We start from the raw sequence: 14171 nt of genomic DNA, 5'->3' as shown, positions 1-14171 counted from the left end.
GGCAGAGGAGAGAATAGGTGAACTAGAAGATAAAGTTATGGAAAAAGAGGAAGCTGAGAAAAAGAGAGATAAAAAAATCCAGGAGTATGAGGGGAAAATTAGAGAACTAAGTGATACACTAAAAAGAAATAATATACGCAGAATTGGTATCCCAGAGGAGGAAGAGAGAGGGAAAGGTGCTGAAGGGGTACTTGAAGAAATAATAGCTGAGAACTTCCCTGAACTGGGGAAGGAAAAAGGCATTGAAATCCAAGAGGCACAGAGAACTCCCTTCAGACGTAACTTGAATCGATCTTCTGCACGACATATCATAGTGAAACTGGCAAAATACAAGGATAAAGAGAAAATTCTGAAAGCAGCAAGGGGTAAACGTGCCCTCACATATAAAGGGAGACCTATAAGACTCGTGACTGATCTCTCTTTTGAAACTTGGCAGGCCAGAAAGAATTGGCACGAGATTTTCAGGGTGCTAGACAGTAAAAATATGCAGCCAAGAATCCTTTATCCAGCAAGTCTGTCATTTAGAATAGAAGGAGAGATAAAGGTCTTCCCAAACAAACAAAAACTGAAGGAATTTGTCACCACTAAACCAGCCCTACAAGAGATCCTAAGGGGGACCCTGTGAGACAAAGTACCAGAGACATCACTACAAGCATAAAACATACAGACATCACAATGACTCTAAACCCGTATCTTTCTATAATAACACTGAATGTAAATGGATTAAATGCGCCAACCAAAAGACTTAGGGTATCAGAATGGATAAAAAAACAAGACCCATCTATTTGCTGTCTACAAGAGACTCATTTTAGACCTGAGGACACCTTTAGATTGAGAGTGAGGGGATGGAGAACTATTTATCATGCTACTGGAAGCCAGAAGAAAGCTGGAGTAGCCATACTTATATCAGACAAACTAGACTTTAAATTAAAGGCTGTAACAAGAGATGAAGAAGGACATTATATAATAGTTACAGGGTCTATCCATCAGGAAGAGCTAACAATTATAAATGTCTATGCGCCGAATACCGGAGCCCCCAAATATATAAAACAATTACTCATAAACAGAAGCAAACTTATTGATAAGAATGTGGTAATTGCTGGGGACTTTAACACCCCACTTACAGAAATGGATAGATCATCTAGACACACGGTCAATAAAGAAACAAGGGCCCTGAATGAGACACTGGATCAGATGGACTTGACAGATATATTTAGAACTCTGCATCCCAAAGCAACAGAATATACTTTCTTCTCGAGTGCACATGGAACATTCTCCAAGATAGATCATATACTGGGTCACAAAACAGCCCTTCATAAGTTTACAAGAATTGAAATTATACCATGCATACTTTCAGACCACAATGCTATGAAGCTTGAAGTCAACCACAGGAAAAAATCTGGAAAACCTCCAAAAGCATGGAGGTTAAAGAACACCCTACTAACGAATGAGTGGGTCAACCAGGCAATTAGAGAAGAAATCAAAAAATATATGGAAACAAACGAAAATGAAAATACAACAATCCAAACGCTTTGGGACGCAGCGAAGGCAGTCCTGAGAGGAAAATACATTGCAATCCAGGCCTATCTCAAGAAACAAGAAAAATCCCAAATACAAAATCTAACAGCACACCTAAAGGAAATAGAAGCAGAACAGCAAAGGCAGCCTAAACCCAGCAGAAGAAGAGAAATAATAAAGATCAGAGCAGAAATAAACAATATAGAATCTAAAAAAACTGTAGAGCAGATCAACGAAACCAAGAGTTGGTTTTTTGAAAAAGTAAACAAAATTGACAAACCTCTAGCCAGGCTTCTCAAAAAGAAAAGGGAGATGACCCAAATAGATAAAATCATGAATGAAAATGGAATTATTACAACCAATCCCTCAGAGATACAAACAATTATCAGGGAATACTATGAAAAATTATATGCCAACAAATTGGACAACCTGGAAGAAATGGACAAATTCCTGAACACCCACACTCTTCCAAAACTCAATCAGGAGGAAAGAGAAAGCTTGAACAGACCCATAACCAGCGAAGAAATTGAATCGGTTATCAAAAATCTCCCAACAAATAAGAGTCCAGGACCAGATGGCTTCCCAGGGGAGTTCTACCAGACGTTTAAAGCAGAGATAATACCTATCCTTCTCAAGCTATTCCAAGAAATAGAAAGGGAAGGAAAACTTCCAGACTCATTCTATGAAGCCAGTATTACTTTGATTCCTAAACCAGACAGAGACCCAGTAAAAAAAGAGAACTACAGGCCAATATCCCTGATGAATATGGATGCCAAAATTCTCAATAAGATACTAGCAAATCGAATTCAACAGCATATAAAAAGCATTGTTCACCATGATCAAGTGGGATTCATTCCTGGGATGCAGGGCTGGTTCAACATTCGCAAATCAATCAACGTGATACATCACATTAACAAAAAAAAAGAGAAGAACCATATGATCCTGTCAATCGATGCAGAAAAGGCCTTTGACAAAATCCAGCACCCTTTCTTAATAAAAACCCTGGAGAAAGTCGGGATAGAAGGAACATACTTAAAGATCATAAAAGCCATTTATGAAAAGCCCACAGCTAACATCATCCTCAACGGGGAAAAACTGAGAGCTTTTTCCCTGAGATCAGGAACACGACAGGGATGCCCACTCTCACCGTTGTTGTTTAACATAGTGCTGGAAGTGCTAGCATCAGCAATCAGACAACAAAAGGAAATCAAAGGCATCAAAATTGGCAAAGATGAAGTCAAGCTTTCGCTTTTTGCAGATGACATGATATTATACATGGAAAATCCGATAGACTCCACCAAAAGTCTGCTAGAACTGATACATGAATTCAGCAAAGTTGCAGGATACAAAATCAATGTACAGAAATCAGTTGCATTCTTATACACTAACAATGAAGCAACAGAAAGACAAATAAAGAAACTGATCCCATTCACAATTGCACCAAGAAGCATAAAATACCTAGGAATAAATCTAACCAAAGATGTAAAGGATCTGTATGCTGAAAACTATAGAAAGCTTATGAAGGTAATTGAAGAAGATTTAAAGAAATGGAAAGACATTCCCTGCTCATGGATTGGAAAAATAAATATTGTCAAAATGTCAATACTACCCAAAGCTATCTACACATTCAATGCAATCCCAATCAAAATTGCACCAGCATTCTTCTCGAAACTAGAACAAGCAATCCTAAAATTCATATGGAACCACAAAAGGCCCCGAATAGCCAAAGGAATTTTGAAGAAGAAGACCAAAGCAGGAGGCATCACAATCCCAGACTTCAGCCTCTACTACAAAGCTGTCATCATCAAGACAGCATGGTATTGGCACAAAAACAGACACATGGACCAATGGAATAGAATAGAAACCCCAGAACTAGACCCACAAACATATGGCCAACTCATCTTTGACAAAGCAGGAAAGAACATCCAATGGAAAAAAGACAGCCTCTTTAACAAATGGTGTTGGGAGAACTGGACAGCAACATGCAGAAGGTTGAAACTAGACCACTTTCTCACACCATTTACAAAAATAAACTCAAAATGGATAAAGGACCTGTATGTGAGACAGGAAACCATCAGAACCTTAGAGGAGAAAGCAGGAAAAGACCTCTCTGACCTCAGCCGTAGCAATCTCTTACTCGACACATCCCCAAAGGCAAGGGAATTAAAAGCAAAAGTGAATTACTGGGACCTTATGAAGATAAAAAGCTTCTGCACAGCAAAGGAAACAACCAACAAAACTAAAAGGCAACCAACGGAATGGGAAAAGATATTTGCAAATGACATATCGGACAAAGGGCTAGTATCTAAAATCTATAAAGAGCTCACCAAACTCCACACCCGAAAAACAAATAACCCAGTGAAGAAATGGGCAGAAAACATGAATAGACACTTCTCTAAAGAAGACATCCAGATGGCCAACAGGCACATGAAAAGATGTTCAGCGTCGCTCCTTATCAGGGAAATACAAATCAAAACCACACTCAGGTATCACCTCACGCCAGTCAGAGTGGCCAAAATGAACAAATCAGGAGACTATAGATGCTGGAGAGGATGTGGAGAAACGGGAACCCTCTTGCACTGTTGGTGGGAATGCAAATTGGTGCAGCCGCTCTGGAAAGCAGTGTGGAGGTTCCTCAGAAAATTAAAAATAGACCTACACTATGACCCAGCAATAGCACTGCTAGGAATCTACCCAAGGGATACAGGAGTACTGATGCATAGGGGCACTTGTACCCCAATGTTCATAGCAGCACTCTCAACAATAGCCAAATTATGGAAAGAGCCTAAATGTCCATCAACTGATGAATGGATAAAGAAATTGTGGTTTATATACACAATGGAATACTACGTGGCAATGAGAAAAAATGAAATATGGCCTTTTGTAGCAACATGGATGGAACTGGAGAGTGTGATGCTAAGTGAAATAAGCCATACAGAGAAAGACAGATACCATATGGTTTCACTCTTATGTGGATCCTGAGAAACTTAACAGGAACCCATGGGGGAGGGGAAGGAAAAAAAAAAAAAAAAGGACGTTAGAGTGGGAGAGAGCCAAAGCATAAGAGACTGTTAAAAACTGAGAACAAACTGAGGGTTGATGGGGGGTGGGAGGGAGGGGCGGGTGGGTGATGGGTATTGAGGAGGGCACCTTTTGGGATGAGCACTGGGTGTTGTATGGAAACCAATTTGTCAATAAACTTCATATTAAAAAAAAAAAAAAAAGACACTGCTATAAGATTAAAATTCTGCTTTACTCTTAAAAACAAAAAACAAAAAACAAAAAAAAAAAATAAAAAAAAAAATAAAACAAAACAAAACAGATACCATTACTCCTCTGCTTAAAAACCTTTCAATAATATCCCCTTGTACTTTAGAACAAAATTCAAACTACCAAGCCTTGTATATTGTGACCTGTCTCTTCTCCATCTTCATTCAGTGTTCTTTGCTTCCCTCTCCATACTCAGTGTTACTGGTCTTCTTTCAGTTCTTCCAGGAAGTCAGAATCCCCACTGCCTCTGGGCTTTTGCACATGCTGGTTCCTCTACTACCACCTAGGTCTATCCATGTTGTTGCAAATGGATACACACACACACACACACACACACACACACACACACACACACACGGGTATGTGTGTGTGTGTGTGTGTGTGTGTTAAATGCCTGGCTCTTCTACCAGGCTATGAAACTATAAAATTCATGACGACAGGGACTATATCTTGATACTCCCAAAATAACGAACACTTTGCAAAGTATCTGACACCTAATGGGTGCTTTATAAATATTTCCTGAATTACTGGTGAAGAGTTCCCTTCTCTACCAACACCCCATTCCCAGGCCCTGAAAGCAACCATTGTAACAATTTCCTTTTTATCTTCCCAGATATGGAAACATGTTTAAAAGGGAAAGCATTCACAATAGCCAAGATATGGAAGCAAGCCATGTGTCCACTGACAGATGAATGGATAAAGAAGATATGATATACACACACACACACACACACACACAATAGAACATTACTCAGCCATAACAAAGAATGAAGTCTTGCCATTTGCAACAACATGGATAGACCTAGGTGGTAGTATGCTAAGTGAATTAAGTCTGAGAAAGACTAACGCCATATGATTTCACTTACATGTGGAATCCAAAAAACAAAACAAAACAGACTCTAACATAGAGAAAAAAACCTGGAGGTCACCAGAGGGGAGGTTGGGAGGAGGATGGGTGAAACAGGTAAAGGGGATTAAGAGGTACAAACTTCCAGTTATAAAGTAAATAGGCCATGGAGATGAATAGTACAGCACAGGGAATATAGTCAATAACAGTGTAATAAAATTGTATGGTTAGCAGATGGTGAACTACATTTAGTGTGGTGAGCACCGAGTAATGTACAGAATTGTCAGATCACTGTATTGTACATCTCAAAGTAATGTAATATTGTATGTCAACTATGTTTTAGCAATTTAAAGAGGGGAAAGAGCTCAAACATAAACCTATTTTGGTATGTTTTCCTAGTACAAATGTTCACATTGCATTTAAATCTAATAAAAATTTTTAGAAAGATAATTAAATAGTGCTAGACCCTAGATAATTAAAATGTAGTAAAAACACCTGTTGACTATAAAAAGGAACTGTTACACAGAAAGAAGCCATTACCATGTGAATCGTCAACATGTCAACAAACCTCTGCTGAGCATCTACTAGGCTCTATGCTACACAAGACAGGTGGCTCACGTCAGTAACTAATTAACCAACTTTATCACTATGGTAAGTTTTAAGAGTCAGTTGGTAAGAAAGCTTTTTCCAAAGAATTCTAATTACAAAGTGGTTAGTTTCATTACATCAAAAAAATTAAATATTTTAGTTAGCAGTAGAAAAATAACTTTATTTTGTTATTTTTTTAAGTTTAATTTTTTTTTTTAAGAGAGGGAGAGAGAGAAAGAGCATGAGCATGAGCAGGGGAGAGGCAGAGAGAGGGAGACACAGAATCGGAATCAGGCTCCAGGCTCCTGTCAGCACAGAGCCCGACCCGAGGCTCAAACCCACGAACCCCAAAATCATGACCTGATCCTAAGTCAGACGCTTAACTGACTGAGCCACCCACTTTATTTTGTCAGTTTATAAATGTATTGGATTTTTAGTCCGTTGATTTAATAGTCCCATATTCGAGGAAAAAGAAACGCAGGTTGTGCTCGGTCCTTATCATATTAATTGTAGTTAACTGAAAAGTTCACAGTTCTTTCTCAGAAAGCCAGTGGTGTCATGTGTATTCAAGTTAATGTTGGCTTAATAAGCAGGGAGAATCTCAGCTATCATTGTAATTGTTTTCATTCACTGTATTAAAAATTGTTTAAAAAAAACTACTTCTTTATTTTTTTTTTCCTTGCACTTAAAAGGATTCAAACTTCTAATAAGTTAAACACCTGGGGAAACTTCATTAAGCACTATTCCCTGAAATTATTGCTTCACCACGCAAAATGGGGGCTTTATAACCTGAAGAACTTAATGTAATGTGCACTACTGCTCAGGGACTCACAGTGGCAGTGGGAGACGCTGCCATGCTATTAACTTAATTAATGTTTCCATCAAATGAATGGAGTGCAGGAAAAAAAAAAGCATGCCTAAAAATCAGGGTTTAACAAGGATTTAGAGAAACAGTGAATTCCTGATTTCAGTATTCAGCTGAGGAAGACTTTAAATTTATTTCTGCTCGCAAACTGTCTTTAATTCTCATAGCTACATGTCAAGACATAAACGGACTCTGGATGAAGTCCAGAGAAACGGAAACGATTATGAAATCTATTGATTGCTATAGGTAGTAAGCTATAAAAAGGGTTATGAAGCTTCAGAATGGGAAGAGTAATACAAAAGGCAGATTATAAGAGTGGACAGTGTTATGAATGGTTACACAAGGAATGTCCTACTTGAATTTGCTCACCAAATTTCAAAATCCTTCAGATTTCTACACCAAAGGCAATCCCAACTTAAAATCTGAAACAATTTAGGTCAAATAAAGTATTATCTTAAGCTGTGAAGAGAAAACATCAATCTTATACGAACTGGTGTAAAGCTAAATTTACAACAGTTTGAAGGAGGATTAACCGGACACTTTTAGTTGATATGTGACACACCGGGTAGTCGTGAATTCTCACACAACATCTTCCAGGTGGATGTAAAAAATATACAGGTTTGGACGAAATAACGGAACTCTTTTGCTTCGTATTAAAATTTGCTACCGACCAGTTTTCAAATGAAAGTTTTAGCCTGCTGTTCAGAATTTCAAATATGCCTCATGCCTTGAAAGTAGTAGTGATTCCAGGGTTTCAAGAACTTTTAAAAATTATGCTCCTATTAGAGGGAAATAAAGGGGGCTCACCACATAGTAATTAGATACTTAGCAGTCTTAACTTGTTTAAGCTGCCTTCCTATTTTCCCCATTGACACAGGAACTGCAAAGCTTTACTCAGATTTCTCTACAGGCAAGCCCTGGCTAACCTTCCTGTGCTCCCCTTGGTACAAAGACGTACAATCTGAACATCTTTATAGGTTTCTCGAACCAATCAATGACGAGTGGGGTCATTTCTTCTACTGTTCATGAATTCATCATCTTTCCAAAGTGGCAACTGAAAAATCCTATAATTTCTCAGAAGATCATGAAATACCTTGATTAGTATAAACTTAGTTTCCATTTTTATGTATATATTTCAAGAAATACGAACTGCTTTTGACTCTAATATAAATATCCCAAGTTTCTGAAGGTTTTGCTCAACCTGCTGTGTCATTAGAAACACCAGTCAGCTTCCTTGAGAAAAATGGATCTTGAAGAATTTAAACTTTGATATTTCTGACCGTTTTTAGACAGCAAAGATACTGAGGTTAAACCTTACTACACAAGAGCAAATAATCATTTCAAAGAAACACTGGCTGAGCTACTGACGCTTGCTGCAAAGAAATGTTTTAGTTTGTTGAGCACAACATGGAAAGGGCAGATGTTAGGAATGGGGAGAAATGCCAGATCTCACCTGACGTTACAGCAACTTACTGCAAATATGGTGAATTTCACAGAGGACAAGCAAAATAATGACAGAGAGACAGAGACTAACTGCTCGGTGAGACCTCGAATGCCTGCTGATACAGTTCATTACTAAGTATGTGTATGGTCTCATCTGCGCTCTGTCAAATTAAAAAGTTGTTAATTTCACAAACTAGGCTAAGCTCTTAGTTTAAAAATACATAGCCTAAGCTACTTAAGGTATACTTGTGTAATAATTAACCAACATCTGAAAGACTTCATTTTAAAAGTTTATAACTCATTCAGATATTAGGCCTGAATAATGGGGCCGAGAAGTAAAACTAGTTTCTTACCCTTTCTCCTAAAATTTCTGCCAGCTCGCTAAGGAATTCGAACAACAGGATTCCATTCCGTAGCCTGTCTCTCCTTTTTATTTCCTTTTCCCATTCTCTGTCTCACCTGGGAACTCCATCTCACCTGTGAACATTGACCTTGAAACTCAGGCTACCAGCTAATTCTAAATGCAGCTGTGTCAAGGCAACTGAATATGGCAGGTGTAAAAAAAAAAAAAAAACAAAGAACAAAAAACAAAATGAAACACTGGCACTGTACTGTCCAGGGCAAAGACAGTACCACTTTCGAGAATCGGCAGCATTCCACAGAGGAGGAAGGCTGGGGCTTCTGGCCTATAAAAACACAAAAGCAGGAGAAGCACATAAAGAAATGCCTACATGTGTTGTTGTTAAGTAGCCACAGCCCTGAGACCTCAAAAAAGGAGCAAATTATTGGTAAAGCTAAAGCAAGAAAATGTTCTTAATGCATAGCATTTGTCACATAACCATAAACCATAGTATATTTGGTTAGAAGGACATATAAAGTTCATTTATATCCAGTGCTTAATGGAAGTTTTTTTTTACATTCATATTATTTCGTAATGCTTTAATATTGAGGCAACGACCTAGTGTCAACTGACCTTGAACAATAGTCCATTAAATGTCACCAGATCCTGCCTGAACCAGTGGTTAGCATCAAATACTACCCTAAGGTATCCAACTCAAATAGAGATGATTTAAATTTTATGACTTGACGAATACAGCAGTGATTTATTTTCTGGCACCATGGGCACAGGGAGAACAAGCTTCTGTTTTGTTTGTTTCATTTTCAAGTTCAGCGAGTCAGATCCCATACTGGAAAAATTTCATAAAGTATAGTAAATCCTTCCAATGCCTACTCTATGTCTTGGTCACATGCTGAACATCTTTAAGAAAGTGCACTAATTCTTTTAATAGCTAACTACTGTTTAATATTCTGTAGACACTTTTATCAATTCAAAATAATTATAATCCTATACATATCAAAATGACATTTTTCTATTAGTTTGGCTTTCTATTAGTTTGGATTTTAGAATCCATGTTTTCAATTGATAACGTGAAAAATTGGATTATGTTGTTGCTTGGTTTAAGATGATTAGTAAAACAACGTTTTAATAACACTGTATCTTCCATTACATAATAATGGCTAATGTTTATTTTGGACTTAGTGTATACACATGCTGGGCTAAGCCTTTGGTATACATCATCTCATTTAATATTTTATTTTTTTAAACTAATTAAAAAAAATTTTTTTTAATGTTTATTTCTGACAGAGAGAGAGAGACAGGGCATGAATGGGGGAGGGGCAGAGAGAGAGGTAGACACAATCTGAAACAGGCTCCAGGCTCCGAGCTGTCAGCACAGAGCCCGACACGGGGCTCGAACTCACAGACCGTGAGATCATGACCTGAGCCGAAGTCAGATGCTCAACCTACTGAGCCACCCAAGTGCCCCTCATTTAATCTTTATAATAATCTGATAAATTAGGCATTATTATTCCATTTTAAACATGCGGAAACTGAGACAAAAAGATAGTAAGTGTCCTGCCCAAAGACCAATGGCTAATTAATGTTAGATATACCAGATTTGAACTCTGGTCTAATGAGCTTCAGAAGCCGAGCCCCCGGACAGTAGGGTAGACGGTCTCTCACTGGGATCTCCTACTGTAATTCAATACAGATAACATGCAGGAAATGATTTGGTCCAGTAAGCTATGAGAATTACTCAGGCTAGCTTCCTACCAATGATGAAGGACCACTTAGTAAGGAAAACCTAAATTAAATCTCAGGATGAGTTCTGTAAGTCAAATCTATAGACGTTTATTGAGAACATGCAAAAGAGAGGAGAGGCAAAGAAAGAAACACACTTCAAGAAAAAGAAAATACTCAGGATTAGTTCAAAAGAAATGAATACACCAACTTTATATTATGGTGCTTCTACATTTTATCATAAAACCTGGCTACTATAAAATTATGCAACCTTCCCACATTCGACACTCTTTCTTATATTACCACACATAAAAAGATAATATGCCAAGCTTCAAGGAGACCAATTTAGCAAAAATGTGCAGATAAACAAAGCAAAAACAATCATTTTTTGTTAGATGAAAGTGTAAGGGTCACTAAAACTGTGTAAATCTCAGTATATACATCAAAATAATGGTACAACCATTGATGTGTCATCAAAACAAATAAAACTGTCATAGGTTAAATAAATCAAGTAATACTGAGTGTTTCCTACTAATTTTGTTTTTTACTTCTACTGTGGCGGTAGTCTTTGTTCAGGCTTTTGATCCTCCAACATGACCTAGATGATCTGCTCTGGAGATTAAATAATGGACCATACAAAACCCAAACTTAAGAACTGGAGACAGGCTTAGGCAGAAACCTCGGCTTTCTGCTGGTCAGAGGAGAAACTGCTGTTGAGTGAGCACCCATTCTGTGCCCTGCGGTGGGCTGCACAGTTCACATCAATTATCAGATATAAACATCACGGCAGCCCTACTGAGACCATGTCATCATCCTCCTTTCAAAACTGAGGAAACTGAAGCCCAGAGAGGTTAATTAACTCACCAAAGTCCCAGCCGGCAAGCAGCAGAGCAGAGATTCAGACCCAGATGTCTGATTCAGTAGACAATGAGTTTCTCCTAAATTAATATGTAAAAATTATACATTTTTGTGAGCTTAACTCCTTTTTCTCCAGAAGACACCAGGACTCTCAAAATGTAGGTTTCCAGAACCTGTGGGGCAGGGGTGCAGACCAAGCCAAGACAAGGCACACCCTCACGGAGCAAGGCAGCCATCACTTCAAGAGAAGCAGAGGGGTCTTTGGGGAAACCAGAGGCCCTGTGATCTCTGGCCACCCCAGTTGTTTTCAGTTTGTTTTCTAACACAAGGGGAGGAGAAGTGACCATCTCTTTAGGCAGCCATTGGAAGCCAGGCTCCAGCCATGCTGGATTACTTGTTAGGGGATGACACCTGCCCTCCAAATTGTGGAAAAGCTCTGAGTGACACAGTGACTCTCATCTCAACCCACTGAGGAACAAGTCTGTCACTTCTTATTTTGCCCTGTCATTTAATATGAAGACATTGGGGCGCCTGGGTGGCGCAGTCGGTTAAGCGTCCGACTTCAGCCAGGTCACGATCTCGCGGTCCGTGAGTTCGAGCCCCGCGTCGGGCTCTGGGCTGATGGCTCAGAGTCTGGAGCCTGTTTCCGATTCTGTGTCTCCCTCTCTCTCTGCCCCTCCCCCGTTCATACTCTGTCTCTCTCTGTCCCAAAAATAAATAAACGTTGAAAAAAAAAATTAAAAAAAAAATATGAAGACATTAAGAAATAACTTTAGGATTCAAAGAGACAGAACTGATTCTTAAAGAATAAGACTTCTGGAAGAAACATTTATAGGAACTTGATTAGATGAAGAAAAATATGTTCTGTGAAAAAAAAAAAAACAAATAAATAAGGGTTCTGTGCAAATCAGAAGGCCTGCATGGATAAGATCATTTGAAGAGCACATTAGAATAAAATGAATAAAGACAACTAAACCTGAAAGTATTGAGTGAACAGATACAATCTAAATAAACAGAACTCTTCCAGATAAAGACAGAAGTAGAAACTCACAGGCAAAGAGGCATATACATCTACCTTCATCAAACTGGAGAGTGGAAAATGGAGCTGTACCTGAAGACCAATGGTTGAGCACAAGTGCTGGGACTCAGGAGGAAGAAATGCAGTGATCTCAAAATTGAACTACAAAAATCTAAAACACTAAAAAAAGGGATCATTCTCAGGAAGATGGTCTGACTAGCAGGCATCTCCAAAGACTATGCTTCTCAAGTCATACTATGCAACATTCGTACTGGGAACCAAGGAGAGAAATGACTAATTTATATCAGTGACTTAAGTGCAGCCTGAACTAATAACACTGAAAACCCCAACTGCAATCTGGAAAGCCCAAAAGAATGCACTGAAGTCATCGGGAAGGATAACACAGAAATCCATTGGATGTATTTTACCAGAATATTCAAAAGACAATACTATCTCTCAAAAGACAATACCAAATGGCAAAGCTCTTTGTAATAAATATCACCACTTCTCCTTGATCAGGAGATACAAACATTTTATCCAAAAAAGCAATTCTCCAGTCATGCGCACACAATGAAAGGTCCATTCCTAATGGTGGCACAAGATTTCAGGAACACAACTACTACTGCAAAAATTGTATGGGAAGGAACTCGTGGGTGTTCCCAGATCCTCCAAAACTGAGTAAGGTGGCCTTTGGGGAAGCTAAAACTTTAGGATCCACATAATCAAAACTGACTTTATAGAAATTAATTCTGAAGATGAAGACGTGAGATCTGTCCCAGTGTTTCTCCAAGAAATGTGTGTAACAAACTAAAAGTGGACTTGGAAAGTCCACATTCTTGTACCTTAAAAATTACCTTTAAATTATACTATTTTTCCTTCAAATCTGATACCATTATGGGTTATTTCTAGCTATAATATCTGTGCCCTCCAGAGTGCTATGCTATCAATCAGCCAACGTCAACTTTTCTCTTTGACTGACCTTGCAACAATATTCATTTAAGGCATAATCACTCTTCGCGGACAAATCATTGTCTATTAAACAGTAATTTATATGATGTGTTCCTGAACATTTTTTTACACCATTGGTTTTATGAAACCCAAGTGTTCCATGGTTGAAACCACTAAAATAACACCACCCTGTTCACAATAGATCATTAAGTATACTTTAAAGAGTATAAATAAAACACTTTCTAATCTTATATTTATTATATAATACAATTCAAATTGAATGAAAATGTTTTTAGTATCAGAGTTTTAGGTCTTAGATATTTTGTGAGTATTGTGGGAGATTGCAAAGCATTTTTAATTAATGCATTTGGGATTAAAAACTTTTTTTTAATGAAAAATAAAATTAGTTGGCATACCATTTCACTTCAGAAACAAAAAGATATAAGGTGATAATGAAAATTAATGGAAATTATAGGTAACTATTTCATTTTAAGGGGATGAATGGAAAATGAAAGATCACAAAAGCCTCTCGAAGGCTAGGCATTTACTTTGACTATGGTGTGGTATATGGCTTCCTTTTAACCATGTTCCTCAAGATCTTAAGTATTTATGATGAAAATAGTAATGGTTTCTTCATACTTTTCCATAAAATACAGAATAATGAATCTTTCTATTTAACTTCGGTGAAAGCCAAAATAAGAAGAGAGATTTAACTCTGAAAAGTAAAAGCACCAAA

At 38.0% G+C, this 14171-nt stretch overlaps 1 protein-coding gene and 1 pseudogene across 3 annotated transcripts in view; one reads left to right on the top strand and one right to left on the bottom strand.

Annotated features, from left to right (window-relative positions):
- Positions 1 to 14171, bottom strand: part of UMAD1 (UBAP1-MVB12-associated (UMA) domain containing 1) — a 274040-nt gene that overhangs the window by 184542 nt on the left and 75327 nt on the right. The gene's annotated exons all lie outside the window — the stretch shown is intronic.
- LOC124524689 (5-azacytidine-induced protein 2-like) lies at positions 12426 to 13276 on the top strand (annotated as a pseudogene).

The sequence above is a fragment of the Lynx rufus genome, unplaced genomic scaffold (genome assembly GCF_022079265.1).
Source record: "Lynx rufus isolate CCGP_SWC_20201006 ecotype Redwood Valley unplaced genomic scaffold, mLynRuf1.p SCAF_4, whole genome shotgun sequence".
Classification (NCBI taxonomy): domain Eukaryota; kingdom Metazoa; phylum Chordata; class Mammalia; order Carnivora; family Felidae; genus Lynx; species Lynx rufus.
This window is presented reverse-complemented; position numbering and strand designations above follow the sequence as displayed.